Source organism: Leopardus geoffroyi, chromosome D1 (assembly GCF_018350155.1).
Source record: "Leopardus geoffroyi isolate Oge1 chromosome D1, O.geoffroyi_Oge1_pat1.0, whole genome shotgun sequence".
Classification (NCBI taxonomy): Eukaryota; Metazoa; Chordata; class Mammalia; order Carnivora; family Felidae; genus Leopardus; species Leopardus geoffroyi.
The window spans coordinates 34,545,278-34,569,117 of record NC_059329.1 but is presented as its reverse complement, the minus strand read 5'-3'; the positions used below and the strand labels follow the sequence as shown (position 1 = coordinate 34,569,117).

At 33.3% G+C, this 23,840-nt stretch overlaps 1 protein-coding gene across 2 annotated transcripts in view; it reads left to right on the top strand.

Moving 5' to 3' along the window:
• Positions 1 to 23,840, top strand: part of CNTN5 (contactin 5) — a 1,378,474-nt gene that overhangs the window by 327,451 nt on the left and 1,027,183 nt on the right. For both annotated transcript variants that reach the window (XM_045483542.1, XM_045483543.1), the window contains exon 2: positions 7,083 to 7,210. The gene's annotated coding sequence lies outside the window, so the exon portion shown is untranslated. The remainder of the gene's footprint in view (positions 1 to 7,082; positions 7,211 to 23,840) is intronic.

Sequence of the window (23,840 nt, the reverse complement as noted above, 5' to 3'; positions counted from 1 at the left end):
TAATTCAATGAAATAGGAGACAAAAATAATGTGTCATGTATTCATTAAGACATTATTGTCATTAATGGGAACACAGAATTCTGACTTTTACATAATTACTCCCAGAGAAAGCCCGAACTGAAAGAAATATGATTCTTTACTTAGTTGCTTAGGTAGCTATCACTCTGCCAAAGTTTAAAAACTTTAGGAAAAAAAGTTAGGTATTTATCAATTTAATTAATTTTTTCAAAGAAACAAATTCTGGTTTCATTGATCTGTTCTAGTGTTTGTTTTTAGTTTCTATATCATATATTTCAGCTCTAATCTTTTTTATTTCCCTTCTTCTGCTGGCTTTAAGCTTCATTTATTACTCTTTTTCTAGCTTTGTTAGGTGTAAGTTTAGATTGTTTATTTGAACTGCTTCTTCCTGTCTGAGGTAGATCTGTATTGCCATATACTTCCCTCTTATGACCACTTTTGCTGCATCCCAAAGGTTTTGGAACTTAATGTTTTCATTTTCATTTGTTTCCTTGTACTGTTTAATTCTTCTTTAATTTCCTGGTTGACCCATTAATCCTTTAGTAGCATGTCCTTCAATGTCCATATATTTGTGGTCTTTCAATTTTGTGTGGATGTATGATTATCTTCAAATTTCATGACATTTTGATTAGAAAAGATACATGCCATGATCTCAATCTTTTCGTATTTGTTGAAGCCTGATTTGTGACTTAGCATGTGATATATTCTGGAGAAGGTCCCGTATGTATTTGAAAAGAATGTGTATTATGCTGGTTTAGGATGAAATATCTGAATATATCTGTTAAGTACATCTGGTCCAGTGTGGCATTCAAAGCCACTGTTTCCTTGTTAACTTTCTGCTTAGGTAACCTGTCCATTGATGGAAGTGGGTTGTTCAAGTCCCCTAGTAGTATTGTATTATTGTCTGTTAATTTCTTTACATTTGTCATTGTTTTATATATTTGAGTGCTCCATATTGGGGGAATAAATATTTATACTTGTTAGATCTTGTTGGATCATCCCTTTATTATGATATAGTGCCCTTCTTCATCTTTTGTACATTCTTTGGTTTAAAATCTAGTTTGTCCGATATAAGTATTGCTACTCTGGCTTTCTTTTGATGTCAATTTGTATGACAAATGTTTCTTCATCCCCTCACTTTCAACTACAGGTGTCTTTAGGACTAAAATGAGTCTTTTGTATGTAGCATAATGATGGGTCTTGTTTTATTTATCCATTCCGACACTTTTGTGTTTCCAATTCTGGAGTCTCTATTCTATTCCATTGGTCTATGTGTCTGTTTTTGTGCCACACATACCATGTGTGTCTTAATCATTACAGTTTGTAGTAGAGGCTAAAGTCTGGGATTGTGATGCCTCCGGCTTTGGTTTTCTTCTTCAATATTACTTTGTCTATTCTGGGTCTTTTTTGGTTCCATACAAATTTTAGGATTGTTTGTTCTAACTTTGAGAAGAATGCTGGTGCAAGTTTTATTGGGATTGCATTGAATGTGTAGACCACTTTGGGTAGTATTGACATTTTAACAATATTTATTCTTCCAGTCCATGAGCATGGAATGTTTTTTTTTTTTTTCCATTTCTTTGTGTCTTCTTCAATTTCCTTTATAAGCTTTCTATAGTTTTCAGCATACAGATCTTTTACATCTTTGGTTAGGTTTATTCCCAGTTATTTTATGGTTCTTGATGCAATTGAGAATGGGATTGGTTTCTTTATTTCTCTTTCTGTTGTTTAATTTTTGGTGTATAAAAATACTACTGATTTCTGTACATTGATTTTGTACCCTGTGACTTTGCTGAATTCACATACCAGTTCTAGCAGACTTTTGGTGGAGTCTGTCATGTTTTCCATATGGAGTATCATGTTGTCTGCAAAAAGTGAATGTTTGACTTCATCTTTGCCTATTTTGATCCCTTTTCTTTCATTTTGTTGTCTGATTGCTGATGCTAGGACTTCCAATACTATGTTAAAAAACAGTGGTGAGAGTGGACATTCCTGATGTGTTTCTGATCTCCTAGGGAAAGCTCTCAGTTTTTCCCCATTGAGGATGGTATTAGCTGTGGGCTTTTCATAAATGGTTTTTATGATGTTTAAGTATGTTCATTCTATCCTGACTCTCTTGAAGGTTTTTGTTAAGAAAGGATGTTGTATCTTGTCCAATGCTTTTTCTGTATCGATTGTCAGGATCATATGGTCCTTATCTTTTCTTTTATTAATGTGATGAATCATGTTATTTGTGATTTGTGAATTGATTTGTGAATATTGAATGAGCCCTTCAGCCCAGGAATAAATCCCACTTCATCATGGTGAATAATTCTTCTTATATGCTGTTGAATTCGGTTTGGTAGTTATCTTGTTGAGAATTTTTGTATACATATTCATCAGGGATATTGGCCTGTAGTTCTCTTTTTTTGCTGGGTCTCTGTCTGGTTTGGGAATCAAAGTAATGTTGTTTCATAGAATGAGTTCAGAAGTTTTCCTTCCATTTCTATTTTTTGGAACTTGAGAATGATAGGTATTAAGTCTGCTTTAAATGTCTGGTAGAATTCCCCAGGGAAGCCATCTGATCCAGGACTCATTTGTTGGGAGGTTTTTGAAAACTGATTTGATTTCTTCACTAGTTATGGGTTTGTTCGAATTTTCTATTTCTTCCTGTTTGTGTTTTGGTAGTGTGTGGGTGTTTAGGAATTTGTCCATTTCTTCCAGGTTGTCCCTTTTGTTGGCATATAATTTTTCATAGTATTCCCTGATAATTGCTTGTATTTCTGAGGGATTGGTTGAAATAAATCCATTTGCAATCATGGTTTTATCTATTTGGGTCTACTCTCTTTTCTTTTTGAAAAGCCTGGCTAGAGGTTTATCAATTTTGTTTATTTTTTCAAAAACACAACTCTTGGTTTCATTGATCTGTTCTACTGTTTTTTTGTGTTTGTGTGTGTGTGTGTATGTGTGTGTGTGTGTGTGTGTGTGTGTGTGAGTGTGTGTGTTTAGATTCTATACTGTTTATTTCTGCTCTGATCTTCATTATTTCTCCTCTTCTGCTGGGTCTGGGGTGTCTTTGCTGTTCTGCTTCTAGTTCCTTTAAGTGTGCTGTTAGATTTTCTATTTGGGATTTTTCTTGTTTCTTGAGATAGGCCCGGGTTGCAATGTGTTTTCCTCTTAGGATTGCCTTTGCTGCATCCAAAGGGTTTGGATTGTTGTATTATCATTTTCATTTGTTTCCATACATTTTTTAAATTTCTTCTCTAATTGTCTGGTTGACCCATTCATTCTTTAGTAGGATGTTCTTTAACCTCCATGTTTTTGGACATTTTCAAGACTTTTTCTTGTGGTTGATTTCAAATTTCTTAACATTGTGATCTGAAGGTGTACATGGTATGATCTCAGTTCTTTAGTATTTATTGAGGGCTTTTTTTGTGGCGCATTATGTGATTTGTCTTGGAAAATGTTCCATGTGCACTCGAGAAGAAAGTATATTATGCTGCTTTGGGATGTAGAGTTCTAAATATATCTGTCAAGTCCACCTGGTCCTGTGTATCATTCAGGGACATTGTTTCTTTATTGATTCTCTGTCTAGAATGTCTGTTCTTTGTTGTAATTGGAGTATTAAAGTCCCCTGCAATTACCACATTCTTATCAATAAGATTGCTTGTGTTGAAGATTAATTGTTTTGTATATTTGGGTACTCCCGATTTCAGTGCATAGACATTTATAATTGTTAGCTTTTCCTCATTGATAGATCCTGTAATTATTATATAATACATTTATTAATCTCTTATTAATTTAAAGTATAGTTTATCTGATATAAGTATGGCTACTTCCAGCTTTCTTTTGACTTCCAGTAGCATGATAGATAGTTCTCCATCCCCTCACTTTCAATCTGAAGGTGTCCTCAGGTCTAAAATGAGTCCCTTGTAGACACCATATAGATGAATCTTGAATTTTATATTTCTGATACCCTATGTCTTTTGACTGGAGCATTTAGTCCATTTACATTCAGTGTTATTATTGAAATATATGGGTTTAGAGTCATTGTGATATCTGTAGGTTTCATGCTTGTAATGATGTCTCTGGTACTTTGTGGTTCCTGCAAGATTTAATTCACAGAGTCCCCCTTAGGATCTCTTGTAGGGCTGGTTTAGTGGTGATGAATTCCTTCAATTTTTATTTTGTTTGGGAAAACCTTTATTTCTCCTTCTATTCTGAATAACATGCTTACTGGTTAAAGGATTCCTGTTTGCATATTTTTTTCCTGTTCATCACATTGAGGATTTCCTGCTATTCCTTTCTGGCATGTCAATTTCAGTAAGTAGGTCTGCTACTACCCTTATGTGCCTACCTTTGTATGTTAAGGCCTATTCATCCGTAGTTGCTTTTAGAATTCTCTCTTTAACCTTGTATTTTGCCAGTTTCACTATGATATTTCATGCAGAAGATTGATTCAAGTTAGATCTGAAGGGAGTTCTTTGTGCCTTTTGATTTTCAATGCCTATTTCCTTCCCCAGATCAGGGAAGTTTTTAGCTATGATTTGTTCGAGTACACCTTCCACCCCTTTGTCTCTCTTCTTCTTCTGGAATTCCTATGACACAGATATTGTTCTGTTTGATTGAATCACTTACTTCTCTAATTCTCCCCTCATGGTCCTGGATTTTTTTTTTTAGCTTTTTGTCAGCTTTCTCTTTTTCCATAATTTTATCTTCTAATTTGCCTATTCTCCCCTCTGCCTCTTTAATCTGTGCTGTGGCCACTTCCATTTTATTGTGCACCTAATTTATAGCATTTTTTAATTCATCATGATGATTTTTTAGTCTCTTGATCTCTGCAGCAATAGATTCTCTGCTGTCTTATATGCTCTTTCCAAGTCCAGTGATTAATGTTATGACTATTATTCTAAATTTGTGTTCAGTTATGTTACTTATATCTGTTTTGATCAATTCTTTAGCTGTCACTTCTTTCTGGAATTTCTTCTGAGGAGAATTCTTCTGTTTCATCATTTTGGCTAGTTTTCAGTCCTTTATGAGTTTTAAAAGCTTGTTATGTGCTCTTCACCTGTGAGTACTGCTGTGTTAAAGGGGGTTCATACACTGTCCAGGACCTGGCCATTTAGGAGGTGTTTTTTGGAGCGTGTTCCTTGCTCTCTCTTGTTGTGACTTTGTTTATTTTATTTCCCTACTTGTTGTGATGTTTTGGACCCCCCACCAGATGTGCTTTGATTTGTTCCTTGAAGTAGCCCTGGAAAGGAAAACAAACAGACAGACAAACGGGAAACAAAAATATGCAAACACACAAACAAATACAACAAACAAATAAAGAAAAACAAATAACAAAAAACTAAAAACAATCCAAAAGCAAAAAACAGAAATACCAGCTACAATTAAAGAACAGAGTGGAGGTGGTGCTGATGGAAGAGCACATATAAAGAGAGAAATGACAGGGGTGGGGCAAAAGAAAAAAAAAAATAAACATTGACCAGGTAGAGAGACTAAAAGGCTTAATCCAGAGAGAGAGAAGAAAATAAGGAAGGAATCAGGGAAAAAGAAACCAAGATAAAGTTATCCAGACAGAAAAACTATACTGCTTGATTATTCCAGAGAGAGGGAAAGAAATGTAAAGAAGGAGGTGTAGAACATGTATCAAGAGAAAGTGTTAAATATGTCTGTTAAACATACAAACAACCAGAGTAACCAGCCTAGCAGAGGGAAGAGATAAGAAGAAACGGAAGGGAGAATATATCTATATAACAAGAATTGTCCTGGAATTAATCCAGGCAATGCAGCAGCATTGGTCTGGAGGAGGGGTCTGTCTGGTTCCACCCTGTCTATCCTGTTCCAGTAGATACACAGTTACCTGGCGGGAAAGGGCGTGATTTGGTGTAGGTTGGTGCTGTCTCCACTATGGGCCCTGTGGACCCATCCCTGAGGCCCGCCTTGGTGGTGGTGGGGAGAAAAATGGTGACCCTCCAGTCTCTTCTCCATGACTGGGTGTCCCAAATCACTCATTTGGAGCTGTCCTCACTGTGCCGTGGGCACAGGTGAGGCTGTCTGTCTCACTCCACCCACTCCTTTGCCCCGCACTTGGCTGGGAATTAAACTCCCACTCTGTGCACCCTGGTACTGAGGAAGCACCTCCCAATATGTGGTCCTGGCTGGTTTGTCCTGTGCTACAGCACTTCAGGGAAGGGGACCAGTTTCTCTTGCTGCAGACTGTGCCCCTGATCTATCACCGAAGCCGGAGTGGCTTCACTCCTCCCCAGGTATGTGAACAGGGCAGCTGGCCCCAGTCCACAAATGGGATCTGCATTTAGAGATCCTCTAACCTGCAGTTAGAGGTGAGATCCCTCTCCGTCCCGTTCCGAGGTTTTTTTCTCTTGTCCAGATACTGTCATACACTTCCCCAGCCATTTTTTCTCTTCCTTTTGTCTCTCCACAGAAGGGGATCCCTCCCCTCCATGCCTACACAGCCCATTTTATCTCCTTCAGTTTGCAATCACCCACCTATGGCCCATCAGGTTGTCCCATTTTCTCCCTGGTAGACTCAGTCTCTTTCCTCCCAGACTCTTGGGGTTCAAAGTCCTTTGGCTTCAACCCTTCTTTGTTTGAGAGACATGGGAAGTATGGATTCCCCTACTTTTCCACTATGTTGACCCTTCCTCAGTCTTCAATATTCTTAAAGTATTGACATATTGTGTAACATATTTCTATTCTACAAAAAGTTCCATGAATCTATAAGAAGAAAGCATATTCTTCTGTTGGATGGAATGTTCTAAATATGTTAAGACCATCTGCTCTTGTGTGTAGCTTAAGTCCAATGCTTCTATATTGATGTCCTGTCTGCATTCTGTGTTAAATGATTTAAACTATTGAAATCTATGAAAATTGGATTAAAGTGATATTTTTCTGTGTTTATTATAATATATAAACTACAGAGGAAAATTAAATCTTAAAAAAACAATGACTAAATAAATATCTAGTGTTTAAAGTGTTATAAATATGTGTTGGTATGGTTAAACAGTATAATAGTATACAATCATTTCTTATATAACTAAATAGAGCCTGTTCCTTAACAGGTGGCCTTCAAGGATTGCTATTTATGTCATTCAAGACCTACTAAGCATCATTTTTGCATGACAACTGCAAAAAGATAAGCAAGTTTGTTTTTGAAGTTTCTAACTTGGACACTGTTTTCAGAAAGCAGGTACAGTTTTTCTTTTATTAATCTGCCTTTATAACTGAAAGGAATGTTGAAGGGAAAATACATAAAACCCGCATACATCATTTATGGAACTTCTTAACATTGCTCAGTATGGTAAACTTATTATATACTCAAAATAAGTGTTTTATCTTCAAATTGGAAAAAAAAAAAAGCCTTGACTGTGTCAGCTAAACCTTCTATAAATATTCTAGAAATAATATTAATGTAAAATATTTTCCTTATTAATTTTATGGTTTGCTTATTAAGTTTATATTAAGCACATGAATATTGTGTTAAATTGCTGGAAACAATAAGAGAAATAGTACTCTGATATAGCATCCTACTTCTTCCTCAAATAACATCTAATGTGGTAGTGGATGGATGTTGTTCCTTTTGATGGCTTGAATTTGAAGACCATGCTTAAGTTTATATAAGAAGGAAGTCATGGGCAGAATGAGTTTGAGTCATCCCTACCTTAATAGGGAACTTCTGAATGAAAGTGATTTGTATGATTTTTGTGGTGCTCCACATGCTTATATGCTATACAATAACCCAAACCATTAAATATTAATTGCATCTATTTGCATCTAACAGTCCTTTAAAATTAATACATTAAAATATTTTAGAATACATGATTAATCCATGTTTATATTAATGAGTAAGTGGACATCAACAGGTCATCTCAAATTACATCTACCATGTACTACTTAACTATAATATTTATGATGTATCTTTAGATAACCAGCCTAAGAGGTAAAATAATTTTTATATAGAATTATTTATTTTTGTTTTCTAATTATTTATCAAATATTGAGAATATCATACCCAATTTTAGGATATATATATATATATATATATATCCTTTAATTTGTCAGGTTAATTCAAGTTAACTGATTAAAAATATTGGAAATATTTTACTCAGCCTACTGCATGTTTTCAGTTTCTTCAGGCTTGAAAATTAGAGTTAAAGAAAGAAAGTAACTAAATCTGAATCTGAGGTAGTTCTGGAGGAGAGTGTACGTGTCAAGCGTTTGACAGTATAATTTTACTTTCACAAGTCAAGCCAAAATTCTGGAAGGTAACTGCAGAAAATTTTATATATCAAGGGTCTTTCATTCATTCCATTAAATCATATCAGCTTGTCATTTTTATTGAAGGCCCTAATTGAAGGCCCATACAGTATAAGGTTTCCTTAAATTAATTTTGTGGAGAAAAGCAACCATAACTTTGACATTTCCCCAAAGAATGGAAAACAAGGGAAGAGAAAAGATAAAGAAGTGGATAGAAAGCCTCTGACAGTGAAAGTCTCTGTGAGTCTTTTCCAAACCATGGAAAAGAATAGATTCCCATAAATTAATCCATTGCTACATTCTAATATTAGACAAAATTTTCAGCCAAGTTTTTCCACCATAGTTCTATTTGTTACAATGAGAATGATCTCCGAATAGGTTATATATACAGAATAAAATTTAATTTGTGATCTATTTACAAATTATGTATATAAATCTTGGAAGGTGTATAATACATTTTGTCCTTAACTCTTAACTACTAGAACATCTTATCAAATCAAAGCCTGTATTAACTTAGTACTTCTGTGATATCTGTGAATACCAGAGATAAATTATATGTAGACACCTTAATTAGATTTTTTTTAATGTTAGAAACCATTTATTTATGGTGCTTGTGACATTTTCAAAGAAAGACAACTGAACACAGCATAGCAGCTGTAGGTAAGAAGATTTTGGATCTAATGCTCACTTCCAGATGGATGATTGATATGCAATTTAAGTTTATGGTAGACATATCAGCAGATGGAAATAGAATGGAGTTAATGTCTTTGCCACCTGTGAGCTGGTGCACTCTATCAATTACAAGCTGAATTGTATTAAATTCAGGTAATTCAACAGAACTCTAATTAATTTTTGAGAGGAGACTTTTTGTCAAGCTATTAATAAATCAAGACTTTTTGTGAAGCTATTAATAAATCCAGGTTTCAAATTGAGAATATAGAGCTTCTTAAATGTACAAGAAACCTATGGAAGCAGCTTTGGCATAGCACAGTTCACTCTTGTTAAGTCACTCTTGTTATTGCTCTGCCCACCTAATTGAAAAGAATATTGGTAGAATAAGAAGCAATTGAAACAAGTGAGACGGACTGAGCACTCCAAAAAGATGTAAGTGAATTAGAATTGATGAATCTGATGAGAGTAGATTCATGGTGTCACTTTAAATAAATCCTATTTCATTCATGTACTTGCACCCAATCTGTCACTATGACTACTAAAAACATTCAAGAGAGACATTGACAGTTTTATCTTGACACAATCAACTAAATTCCTGCCATAATAAGAGGCAACATATATTGAAGGGGTCCTGAGTTCATCCTCTAAGAATGAAATGTTTCACTCAATAACTTACACAACTCTTATCCAGTAAGCATTGGCACAGTTTCAAGAGAGCTTCATTCCATTAGAGAAGAGCCTGAGTGGATCTAGGCTTATAGATTTTCAGAAATAGAATTTCCATCTATTGAAAAATATCTATTCCTTACTATCAGTGTGTGCAGTCATAGAGTATTACAGCTGATAAAAATACTTGGATGTTCTCCCAATTTCAAAAATAGGAATTTAATTTTTATCCTAATTGTCTCGACAATTACATCAAAATTTGAAAGGAAAAAAAGAACCTTTTAACTTACATTAGTTGCTACATATATATTGTGTATGTTAATAGCACTGCTACTTGTTATGTTTACTGTGTTGTAACCAAAACTGATGACATAAAATAATGTGGAAGTTCCATGGAGTTTATTTTGGCTGAATATTTGAAATATTTTTTAAATGGAATGTCCACCATTGTCCTTCTGGTGTAGTGTGTGAAATCTATGGGAATGTACAAATGCACAATTTCTAATGGTCAGTAAGGAGGATGGAATGATTCTGTTCAAAATTTTTATTCAATAATAAAATCTCTATTTTGAGGTGTTTGTTCCAGATATCTGTATTTTGCCATTTGTTAATAATACTATTTTATATACTATTTTATTTTATATACTATTAAATTCTATATTTTCAGTTATTATCTTTTGGAAGATATTGTTTTGAAATCTTTCATAAGAACATTTGCTATATAAAGTATACAAAAATACTTTAACATGTGAACCAAAACAGAATGACTTAAATAAGTGATTTATCACTGGGCATGAAATATTATATAACTTGAAGTTGTATGAATTTCTTAGATAACATTTATTTCTATCTGCTAGTTGCGGAGGTGGGAGGGGTGATTTGAGTTACTACCAAGGGATTATTTTCAGTATCAGTTTATTCATAGAAGATATGGTGAATTAATATTTCTCAAGTTGGAGTTTCTAAGGAAAGGAAACTGGGTTTTCCCAAAGCAAGAAGAAGGAAAAAATAGTAATAAATTTTGATGTGAAAATGTGACAGTGACTAGGTTTTGTAGTGCATAAACCTTCACTACCATGACGCAAGGCATTCATAAATTGTAAACATTCAAACACGTTGGGTAGTGTGAATGTGTGCAAAATATCTCATACATAACACTTGCCCAGTAAATAATAACTTTTATTAAATATTTTTTGTAGTGGAAAAAAATAACAGAAACAGAGAAAATACTGATGTGTAGGCTATGTCATGCTTTCCTATATTTTTAAATGCCAAGGAAGACTGGGCATGAAAAGCAAGCAAATAAACAAACAAACAAAAAAAAAAACAATTATTTTTCTGGAGCATGTTTCAAATATAAGAAATGTTCTGTCCAATCTTGCTTACATACCTGCAATTGAAACACTTAGCCTGAATACTCAGTTACCTGAACACTTCAAATCTATCCTACAAAATATATGAGAAGATATATCACTACCAGTAAATGTCTGAAATTCTAAAATCCACTTAGTCTTTCTGTATGAAGCCTAGTATACAGGGTGAATCCCAGACAGACATTGATTAATAAGATACAGACTTTTCCCTAAAATCTGTCACATGTGCTGAGTGTATTGAGGTGGTTTTGACAAATGGAACAATTACAGGCTTTCGAATAAGGCTGACCCAGTATTGAATCTCTGCTGTAAGTTTGCTAACTGTAGATACTTGGCTTAATAGCCATGGACCTCAAGTTGCCTTCAGCTTTAAGAAGTGGATAATGTCTCATTTTACAAGGGTGCAAGTAGATGAAATTAAGCAAGTCAAATCTATGTATCTATCTATCATCTATCTATATTTCTATCATCTATTATCTTTCTATCATCTATCTATCTATCTATCTATCTATCTATCTATCTATCTAATTGTTTCTCTCTTATCCAGGCACACACACACACACACACTCTTACACATATATTTGGAGTTTGACATATGAAAAGTGTTTAATATGATTACTATTGTAATAGAATGAGTATGATACTATTTTGTCACTGAGTAGGACAAACTTTTATGGAGTCTGATAAGTTAAAAAAAGAAGAAAGAAAGGAAAAAGGAAAGAAAGAAGAGAAGGAGGGAGATAGTGTAGGAAAGAGTTAAGGAGGAAATAAGGGAAGGAAAGAGAAAAGAAAGAAGGAAGGAAGGAAGGAAGGAAGGGAAGGAGGAAGGGGTGGTAGGGAGGAAGAGAGAGAGGAAGGAAATAAAGGGGAAAAAAGAAAGTAAAGAAAGAGAGATGGAGGTAGTGAGGAAGAGGGTAGGGGCAAGAAGAATAAAAAGTAGATACAGCTCCTTTTTTGGTATTAATAATATTTACATTCTGGGGCTGTTGTGTTATACGATTAACATAGAAAAGTGATCCATCTGTTATAAATATTAGAAATTGGCATACAAAAGAAAAAAGCTTCCATTTATAATTGAAACAATGATTATATAATTCTCTGCTGGATTTTGTGTTGACACATAACACTATTTCCTCATTCTTGTCCTCTCCAATACATTAGGGGGCCTAGGGGTCTAATAACTGTGTTTCTAGGAAGACCTGCCACCAAGATTAAGGATTTAATGCCGTTCAGTGGGAAACAGGAGATATCAGAGGTATAGGAGAACCAGAAATCTTATCATTGTCCTTCCAGCTACAGTGGCTCCAGATGCTTTTTTAGTATCATATGTCTTGGCGCTGAAAGCTACAATCATTGCTGGCAGTTATCTACAGTTTTTGCAATTTCTGACTCTGAAATCTGGTTGTTAACTGAAGATTTTGCAGTGTTTTTTCCTGACATTTGTTTCTTCAGAACTTCTAACAGTTTATAAGCACCTAATGTTTACAGTCCTTTCTGCTTAAAATACAATGACTTTCTTTTTTTTTTTAAATTTTTTGGCTAATCTTGACAGTTAAAGAGGATGCCTAAAGATAAGCAAACAAAAAATAGACACACACATACAAGCCTAAAGAAATGCATAAAAACAGAGATATATCATGTTCATAAATGGGAGACATCATTTCATAAAAAGTCTTACTCCTTACTCAACTAGTTTCATTTTGGTTCAACTTTACAAATAATTGAGATAGTGTGTTAGTGGGATACAGTCGGCTCCCAAGGTAGGCCTTTGATAAAAAAAAGCACAGATAATTTTCTGTGTCTTCGTAAAAGTTTGGTGTACAAGCGATGTGATGCTGCAGATCAGTGGAGAAAGAATAAACAATATCATTGTTCTAGTAAAATAGGTTATCCATAAGAAAAAATAAAATGAAATCAGGCCTCTCAGTATGCCATGCAAAATAAATAAACAAATAACTCAAGTTAGAATTAAAACCTAAATTGAAAAAGTAGAGTTTTAAACATTGGGAAGAAATACTGGTATTAATTTCATGACCTTAACATAAAGAAATATATTTTTAAATAAGAAAAACAGTCTGTGAATGAACAAAAGGACAAATGTAGCTACAATTAAAAAAAGAAAGAAAAAATGAGAGTATGGTGAAACATCTGGGTCCCCCAAATTTTAATAGCTCTCTTTTGCTTGTAAAATAAAAACAGATTTGATGTTGGCAATTAATACTTTTTCTAGATCTGCTGTAGAAAAAATTTGCATGTTTACATTTCACCAGCATGGTAGATCGCTATTTTGTCTTTAGCTCTCTCTGTATCTTTATTATTTGGCATTTAACTTTCCAGTTATTTTAAAAAAAAATTGTTTATTTATTATTTTTGAGATAGAGAGATAGAATGCAAGTGGGGGAGGGGCAGAGAGAAAGGGAGACAGAATCTGCAGTAGGCTCCAGGATCTGAGCTGTCAGCACAGAGACCAATGCGAGGCTCAAACTCATCAACTGGAAGATCCATGACCTGAGCAGAAGTTAGACGCTTAACCTACTGAGCCACCCAGGCTGCCTCAGTTCTTCTTAATACAGCAAAAAAAAAAAAAAAAAAAAAATGTATTTACCTGCCCTTTGACTTTGGGTTTAACCATGTGGCTTGCATTCGTCAATAGAATGAAGCAAAGTCATAGTACACTGACCCTAAGGCCGTAAGATACATTGTATATTTCCATGAACTCTTTTGCTCTTTTCCCATCACCATGAAAATAAACAGAAAAATAAATATGGATAGTATAGTCACCTCAGGTGAACGATCCCAGCTAAGCCTAGCCTTAATCAGCTCACCCTCAGCCACCCAACCTAAGTAAGTGATAATAAATTATTTTTGTTTTAAAACATTGAATTTGGGGATGGTTTATTATGTAACTATGCCTAAGTGATTCAACTATTATTCACACACAAAAAATTATGTTTCTCTCATTCCTGCTACTAATTATCTATAAGTTTGCATTTACTGTTCTTCCTTAATTTCACTTTTGTTATTATTAATCTTATTGTGTATGCCCATTATCCTCAGTTTCCCCTCTTTTCATGTTTGAGATTAAGGTCAAATGCAACCATTTCCATAAAATGTGTCAGTTTCTTTTGTATAAAATGGGAGACTTATGCCATATACTGAATGATATACATATTTGTTCATCTGCTTTTATTTCCCATACAGTACTTTTTAAAGCTAGATGCTTTAATCTTATACTAAGTTTTATACACAGTGTATTTTTAATATTTGAACAAAAACTGCATAAGTAATGATTGATATAGCTCTTATCCATCATTACAAAGACAGATTTTTATATTACATAAAGAAATTAATTTCATTTACAAATTATTCCTCCGGATTTAAGTTTTGCTCTTTTCTATGGAGACCCGTGATCCACAGAGACTTCAAATGTAAATAAGGCAAGTTGACAGTCATGCCTCTACAGATGTTAAGTAGTCTTCAAATAGTGATCCTTAGGGCTAATATGTCGAAATAAGGAAGTGGAAAATCCCTACAGCTAATGTATGGTGAGTTAGCTAATTAGACTATTAGCAGTGAAAATTACACCATAAATGGTTTTTAAGTGACAGTATTCTGCCTTAGTAAACTTTAAGAGGCAATAGCTGGGTTTCAAAAAGTGGAACGTTATTGCATGAATGGTATACTTCATTTAGCACAGCAGCATTTTTTTTCCATTGAAAATCAAGTTTAAAATATATATATATATATATATATATATATATGTATGTATATGCATATATATACATATGTATATACGTATATATATGTATATATATATTTTTTTCCTTAGGCTGTAACTTAGAAATTTATATCTCTGTATGCTTTTTAGTGATTAGTTCATGTATATGAGCCATGATAAATTGTCTATAATTGAACACAGTGGCACCAGATTGTAATTTTGGTCAATTCTATTCTACTACCATGATAGGAAATGTCATTTTTTAAAAATTATGCTTTGCTTTTACACTGTTAGACAAGTAGGTATATTTACTCTTCAACCCATTTTTTCTTTCTTAACTAATTTTCCTCTGGCATGTTGAAGATGGGGAAAAAAAAAGAAACACAATATCCTCAGTAAAAAGTTCTTAATCACATATGATTTAGGTGATTTGTGTGTGTGTGGGTGTGGGGTGCTATAGCTTACACATAGAATGGGATAAATAGGTTTTCAAATAAAGAAAAAGCTTAAGATTTAAGATTGCTTATAGTAGTTGTAAATACTCATTATTTCTTTTTTGTCTATGGAATGATGGAAATTCGGGAACTTAGCTTTACCACCACCTCATATACTTAATCTACAGACAATATATTATGTTAAATACTTCATACTTCTATGTACTTCTCACATAAGTAAGTTATTAAAATAATTAAACATTTCATTATTATATCCTGAATCTTTTAATAATATTTAAATATTTAATATTAAGCTAGCATGTTGGAAGAGAAAGTATTAAAGGATCTATGAGATTTGTTTGGAATAAAGTAGAAGGTGAAAAATGGCTTTTGTGTTATATGTCACTATAGCAAATCATATTGTTTTAAGATTTCAGTGATGCGTGGCAGTGGAAATAACTGAGATGAGTACAATAGACTTTTCCACAGACTGAGTTTTCCAGGTCATTTAATCCTTTCTAGTGTCTTCAGAACACTTCAACAGAGTTAATGGTAACAGATTGTCACATTATCATCCTCATGATGACCTGTTTGAGTAGAAGATAAAAAATGCTATGCTCCCAAAGCTATGGGTAAAACTGTACTGATCATCAACTCATCAATTGTGTACAAGTGCACTCTCTCTCTCCCTCTCTCACACACACGTCATGTGCATTGGTGTATTGTGTCATTTTATTAGAAAGTATAAACTATCCAGAATGAAATCGAGAGCTGGGAAGTAGAATTTAAAAGAAGCCAGTATATGCCAGCCTTGAGTGATAAAAGACATATCCTTTGCTCTTAGAAATTCTCATAGTCTCACTTATATCTATGTAAGCATCCTTAAAAACAATTCTAACAATTATCATTATAATTTTTATACTATAATTTTATTATAATTTTAACAGATTAAAAATAGAATGTGAGATGATAGCTGGGCCTCTAGAAATAGATAGGACCATTCCATGAATTGAGAGTGGACAGCCTTACAGTGTTAGCCAGAAGAAACTATAAAAAGCACATACAATAATTATACATGCAAATCAACTTAGAAGTAATTCATAAAGCAGTAGATTGTTGAGAGAATACTGTAAAGAAAACATTGGGTTGAATCAAAGTTGTGCTGTCCAATAAAGGTAGGTACTAGACATATGTGACTATTCAGCACTTGAAATGTGGCTTATTTAAATTGAAATGTGTTGGAATCATACAAGACAACACAGCCAAGACTGAGTATGGAAAAAGGTAAAATATTTTATTAATAATTTTATTTTTATCAAATTTTAAAATGGTACTTTGGATATATTATGTTAATAAAATATATTATTAACATTACCTATTTCTTTTTTCTTTAAAAGTACATATGTAGCTTGCATTTATGGCCTATATATTTATATTGAACAGGGATGGTGTAGGGAATTTCCACAGAATCTAATAATTACTTGATTAAGGCAAAATCACAAGTTACCTAAGAATTTAATGTATCCATTACCCACCAACAAATGGATAGCTTTTATTATAAATCTATAAGACATGTTCCATTTTAAGGAAACATAAAGAAAATAATTAAAAGTTGTTGCCTGAACCAGTTTCTTACCTTCTGGGAAAGTCAATTCCCTAGCCTACTAGAATTTTTAAAGTCCTTGAAATACTTATCCAGAGTTTTTGTATACTAATTGCTTTTTCTTCTAAAGCACTTAGATATGATTACCTTTAAGTGCTTGGGAATGAGAAAGTTTTTAGTGAAAGTCATCTGTGTAGATTGAGGAAGGGCCAGCATATCCTAACTGAGTGAGGTACCTGGGTAAAACCAACATCTAACCACACTAAAGTCCATGGCACAGATCTGAACTATTCTCAATGCCATTTCTGGTTATAGTAGACTTATTCACACCCTTTGGACTTAAACTAGGCCCAAACATTGCTCGCTTCAATTTTGCTTTCTGGTTCTGACTCTTGGAGACATGCAGTGATTACTCAGACTGTGTGTAAGAAATAAACAGGAAAGGAGGCAGAATAGAAAAAAGAGCTTAAGGACATTTAAATAAATAGAACTCTAGAATCTTGAAAATTGAAAGTGCCAGGTAAGACAAATCTCAGCAATACAAAATATATTTACTTAGCTTGTTCAAAGGTAAAAATGTGACCGAAAATTTAACACAAAACTCTATATTTCACAAAAAATACCAATAGTTTGACACAATAAATCATGACCCTATTTGCCAATGTGGAAGTACAGTTTTGATTGAAAAATTGTTTATGTTTATGCTTATGTTGTTATGCTTAGTCTTGTGGATATCATCTTTGAGTTTAAAGATTTATATAACAGTATTATTTGTAATAAATAATTAAATGTAGCTCTAATTGTTTCAGTATTCCTGATTTGAGTAGGTATTGTGGACTTTCTCATTATAAACTTAAGTGTTAGCAAAGCCAAATGGATATATATAAAACAATAATGGATAGTCACTGCATTTCTAATAAACACTTCCGGTGGAAATTATATTCAATTGCATCAGAACTGTTTCAATGACCACTTTTTGGCCAAATTAGTAAAACCTGTAATAACAGCGATAGGTAAAATTCATAATTCACTTTATTAAATATTAGAAGGTATCCTATGATTGATTTTCACAACTTTCTAATTCAAGATGAGTAATATACCTAAGGTAAATCAAAGCAGTGGGAGATCAAGGAGTAAATGTTTGAGGATGTTTCAAATCTATGTAATCTGGTTCTAGAGTCTCAATTTTTAGCCACAGATCTCTTCTGCCACATTGTGTAGAATCTACAGTCTTTAATTGCTTACCTTTCAAAGCACAAGTTCTCTGAAGTCATGTTACCTGTATGGTGCACATGCTAAAAATTATTTCCAGATTACTTTTTGAAAGTCGCCTCTGTTTAGGTTTCCCAAGCATACTCTGATAAGAAGACTTTGGTGTTGATAGTTTACCAGGAAGATGATCCCAGGAAACACAAGAGAGTGTGAGGAAATAAGACATGGAAGGAAGAAAAGTCAAGAAAAGGCACAATTAGGAACAAGTCAACAGATACAAGTGTCTGGAACTGTGTCACGCACGAACTTCCCACTGAGGTTTAACATAGAATATGCCTCAGAAATGTCACACCAAAGAGATAGGAAACTTCACTGAATATGTTCTGCATTGATCTCATTGGCTGAGTGTTGATTTTGGAGCACTAAACCCTGGGGCCATTTGGGGCTGCCTTGCTTTGGTTGAAAAAGTTTCCATGGTGCTAGAGAAAACCTTGAGGCAGAGAAGTAGTGATGCAATTCAAACTCTGCAGGGGAGAAAATGTCAGTGAGTGCAGGAACTGTCCCCTGAATGTAGGTGGATCAAGGGTTTACGGATCGGGACAGTAACAGCATCTGTTACTAAGGTAAAAGCACAGTATGGACAGATTTTATGAAAACACACTGAATCTTACAAGAAATTTCTTCAGTGAGTGTGTGAGCCTTCTTCACCCTAACCTTAGTCTTGAAATAAAAGTAACTTTTTCTTTAGTTTAATTCTATACTTCAATTTATTGGGGGTATATGCCTTGCACATTAATAAACTCAATAAATGTATCAAATCATTGTATCAAATACATCAAAACAGAATGGTTCAGCCAAAATATCAAATTAGCTATTAGGTGTAAAAAGTCAAAATAAACTGTTTAAATCATTTTTCACTTTTTTGTAAGGTGCTCATAGTTTGATGATAAACCTGAGTGTAATTGGTGCATTCAGAATCATTTGAATGGTATGGCTTCACAGAGGTATGCCAAGCAGGATAAAAACTGCTGTGCAATACCTTAAGCAATATTCATTTTATATTATTTTATAATTTGTCTTATATTCCCATTGCTATTAAATATATTGTGAAATAAAAGCTATCTTTCTTATTTATTTAACAATTGTATTTATATCTATGGACCAAACAATTAGGTAGGAATAAGAACTAAACTGTTCACATAAACAATGGGTATAGAAACAAGAGCAAAAGACAATTAACATAATAAGAAGAAAAGCATTTTATGGGTACAGATTTCTTATAAGAATTACAAAGTCTTAAGTTATAAATAAATATTCAAATCATTGTGTTTTGCTACTTTAAAATTTAAGTGAACTTAGAAAATTACTTTAAGGAGAATAATTTTAAAGTCATATGAGGATACTTGTACAGTATTTGTTAACACCCTTTGGAGTTGGAAGGGAAATTATAGTATACAGTTTTGACAATTTTTCTCTGTCATTTGTTTTGAAAACAGGCAGTACACTTAATATTTTCCTAATATTTAGCTGAATGAGAAATAAGGATAAGTATAATCTTTCAACAGACTTTTGAAATGTGTATTATGCATATAGAGTTTAAATTAGTTTGCAAATATTGCAGTAAAATAGTAAGTCATACTTTTTCAGAAGTATCTATTTTTTCTATTGAGTGCTTTCAAAGAATAAAGATGAAGATGTGTGAGAAATATTTTTAAGAATACCTAAAGTGTAACAAAAAGAATTATTTCTGTGTCCTATATAAAGTTAAATTAAAGAAAATAAGTCAGTCAGAGAAAGATAGATATCATGTTTTCACTCATATGTGGATCTTGAAAAACTTAACAGAAGACCATGGGGGAAGGAAAGGAAAAAAAAATAGTAACAAACAGAGAGGAAGGGAGGCAAAATATAGGAGACTCTTAAATACAGAGAACAAACTGAAGGCTGATGGGGGAGGGGTCAGAGACAGGGGAAAGTGGGTGATGGGCATTGAGGAGGGCACTTGTTGGGATGACCACTGGGTGTTGTATGTAAGCGATGAGCCATGGGAATCTACCCCAAAAACCAAGAGGACACTTAGCAAACTGTATGTTAGCCAATTTGATAATAAGTTATTTTAAAAAAAGAAAGAAAACAAACATTAAAACTATACTAAATTTTGCTTTATTTACTATTTCAATAATTACTATAATATTAAATTTGGAATAATTATTACTGTAGTATTCATATTTCAGAATATCATATGCCATTTTATATGTGTTAGTTTTAATTAGATCCTTGAACTTATTTGTTTGTGAAAATTGAATTGATGTAATATAGAAAATTGGGTTTCTTCAATATGTGTTTTTAGGAAATAGCCCCTTCAACTTGCATTAGTACAAGTATGTGTTAATGTTATACTACTATTAAAACAAAATATCTTCAAAGATATAACACAACAAAGTATCTACTATCTGACATATATCGTAGTCATTTAAAAATGTTTAACTTGTCTTCTAAAATTTATCTTTGTATTGAGTCTGACTAGACAGGTGTATAACCTGAACGTCATTTTTTTTCATTCATAAAATTGCGTGTACTGAATTACCTTTTATTGTTTGCTGTTGACAGGGAAGAAAACCTTCCTCTGCCCTGTGATCCCTCTAGCTGGACTTAGAACCAAATTGACATGAGACAGATTAACAGGAGAAAATCAAAGTTAATAGGCGTATATATGAGGAATCCACACAGACACGGAATTCCAAAGACAATGATGCAAGATGAAGCTTATATGAGCTAAGGAGAAGGGTATGGGTTTAAGGATACAAAGTAAAGAAAACTCATTAGCAAGAAAGTGATAGGAGATATTTGGAAAACCAAAAAACTTATTATGCAGATAAATTCCTTAGGTAAAGTGGAGTCTCTGTTAATAGCTCTCTACTTGGTACAGTGTCTCCTTTCCAATGTAAATTTAGGCACTTTAGGGAGTGCAGACAGCTATTCCTATATCTTCTTGGTTTTGGTTCTTTTTTTTATGTTTATTTATTTATTTTGAGAGATAGAGGGAAAGAGCTTGAGCCCATGCTGTCAGCGTAGAGCCTGATGTGGAGCTCCATCTCACAAACCATGAGATCATGACCTGAGCTGAAATCAAGAGTCAGACACTTACTAAGCCACACAGGCACCTTGGGTTTTGATTACTTCTAACACAAAATAATCTTTATGCCAAAGTGGTCATTTTGGGATAAGTCTGCCTTGGTCTCCTATACTATTAATTTGTATTGAGGAACATAGTAAGAATCAGTAATACTCCAATTACAAGCATGAGCTGGGCATGTCACCTACCATATCTGAAGGAGTAGCAGAATGTCTGTCTTTTCTTACTGCCAAGAGCTATTGGTCGGCTCCTGAATAACTTTTTTTTTTTTTAATTTTATTTTGTTGCTATTGTTATTGTTTAATAAGATTGGAGGAGGTAGAAAAAGTAAAATCAGGTGGGAAAGAAAAATTAAATAACTCAACTTGAGGCACTGTAAGGAATTTAGCTTTTATGTTCTATGAGGAGATCAGCTATTGGAGGATTTAGGACTGAGAAGTACCATGACTTAATTTACATTTTAAGTATCTGTTGATGGACTAGATATGACATGAAAGAAAACAAAAAGTATACATATCACTAGTGTTTTGTCCCTGTGTAACTGGAAGGTGGGATTTGCCTAGGCAACCAGAAAGATGGAGTTTCTTACTGAGATTAAGAAAATGGCAGGTTTCGGGAGATGGGGTGGGAAGTAAGGAGTTTATTTTCAGAAAATGTGGGATCTTATTTGACATAGGTGGCTGAACATATAAGTCTGGAATTTACGAAAGCAGAATTGACTAGAGATATAAAACTGGGAGTCTAAATGGGTGTTTCATGCCAGTAATCAAAAAGAAGGTCAGGAAAGGAAGAATTATATAGACTAAAACATAGGTTACAGAGATGAGGAGAAATAGGAAAAGAGCCTGAAGAAGGAGCAGCTACAGAAATTGAAAAGCAAATGGAAGAATGGTGATTCAGATGCCTTATAAGGATACCTTTTAAGAAAGAGGACGTGAAAAACCATAGCAAAGGTCTACTATGATGAAAAGTTCGCATTGACCTTATTTATTTTGATTTTATTCTTACTTTGCCAAGAACTTTTGCAAGTGAAATGGTAGTTATGGTGGGAATGAACACCTGATTTGAGTGCATTTGAGAGGAAATGGGCAAAGAAACAGCAAAGAGGACAAGTACAGAGAGATTTTTCTCTAAGCAATAATTATTATTTTAATAATCTTAGTAATATTATATAAAAGTAAATAATTAAAAGAAAATAATTAATTGCAAAATCTATGGTACCTTGATTTCATAAATCTATATTGGACATATTCACAAGTATAAAATATAATTCCATTTATTCCTTAGAAATTTTATTTTCAGGCTTCATATTTTCAGTGTTTTGAGAAAAAAATTTTTGCTTACTTCTGCTTCTTCTCTAAGTGTCTCCCAATTTGACCTTCCTGGTCAAATAATAATTCATTAAAGATGTCTGATTGTTTAACAAAAAAACAAGGTGTCTAATTGTTTGGGTGATTGACATATTTGGTACCTTATAAAGCATTTGAAAAAAGTCCTTAGTATCATATTTCCATGTTACGCCTTTTGTAAATTAATAAAAATCTAGCAGTAAGTAAAGTGAGAATTCAATGTGATAACTGGAGAAGAGGCTTCTCCTTGAAAGGAGTCTTATTTTAATAAATGCCCATAGCTAGCTAAAATAGTTTAATTCCCAGATTTTTAAATTTAAATACACTGATGATAAATAAAATATTGAACGTTGATCTATAATAAATATAAATGTGTATTTCAAAACAAAATATAATTTTCTCCAAGTAGAAGACCTAGAGTTTATTTTCAGACAAAATGAATACAAATTCAAACAGTTTAAATGTATAATTACATTTGATATTGTTCCTATACTAGTTTCATAGCTTGACTTTTTGAGGTATTTAAACTTAGAGGCAGTCTGGAAGTGTGAAATGATATGACACTTGTCATCAGAAAGCATGAATGTGAGGGGTGCGGTGGTAAAGAACATGCGACACTTGATCTTGGGGTTGTTCACTCCAGCTGGGTGTACAGACTACTTAAAAAAAAGAAAGCATGAATGTGAAACCCAACTGTGCTACTTCATAGTAGTATATATAAAGCAAACCCATAGTCTCAGGTTCCACACTTGTAAAATTATAATAATAAGAATATGTATTATATTGGATCACCGTGAAATTTAATGGGATATACTATAACCCACAGGTTACATGCTTTGTACTCTTTTTGTAAGGGGAAGTATTTTATCTACAAATAGTGAAAAATAGAGAAAAGGGGAAGGAAAAACTGAAACCTTAGATTTAGCCTCATAAGAACATCTTTGTCCTGAAAACCATTAATGTCTGTTGAATTATTGAGCAGACAAATTCTGGAGATCTAGAATTTCATGAAATACACCTTGAGTCCAGCCTCTTATATTTGGAATTTAAGAAAAATTAAATGAAATGCCATGACTGAATAAAATTACTGTCAAAGAACAAAAGGAGTAGGGAAATTCCCAGTGTAATTAGCATACAAATAAAAATCACTATAGTAATGCAGATTATAATTATAAATTATAAAAATAAAAGTGGTAACTTAAATTTGATTCAAGATCACCTTGCCCTACTTTAACAAATAGGGTATCTAACTTATGTTTAAATAAACCAGTTATGATAGTTATTTGTCATACTGATATTTTCCATATTTTAAAAACATTTGTTAGTGTTAGGAAAAACATTGAAAAATAATCAGTATTTTTCAATCAGTATTTTTCAATCAACATTGAAAAATATCAGTA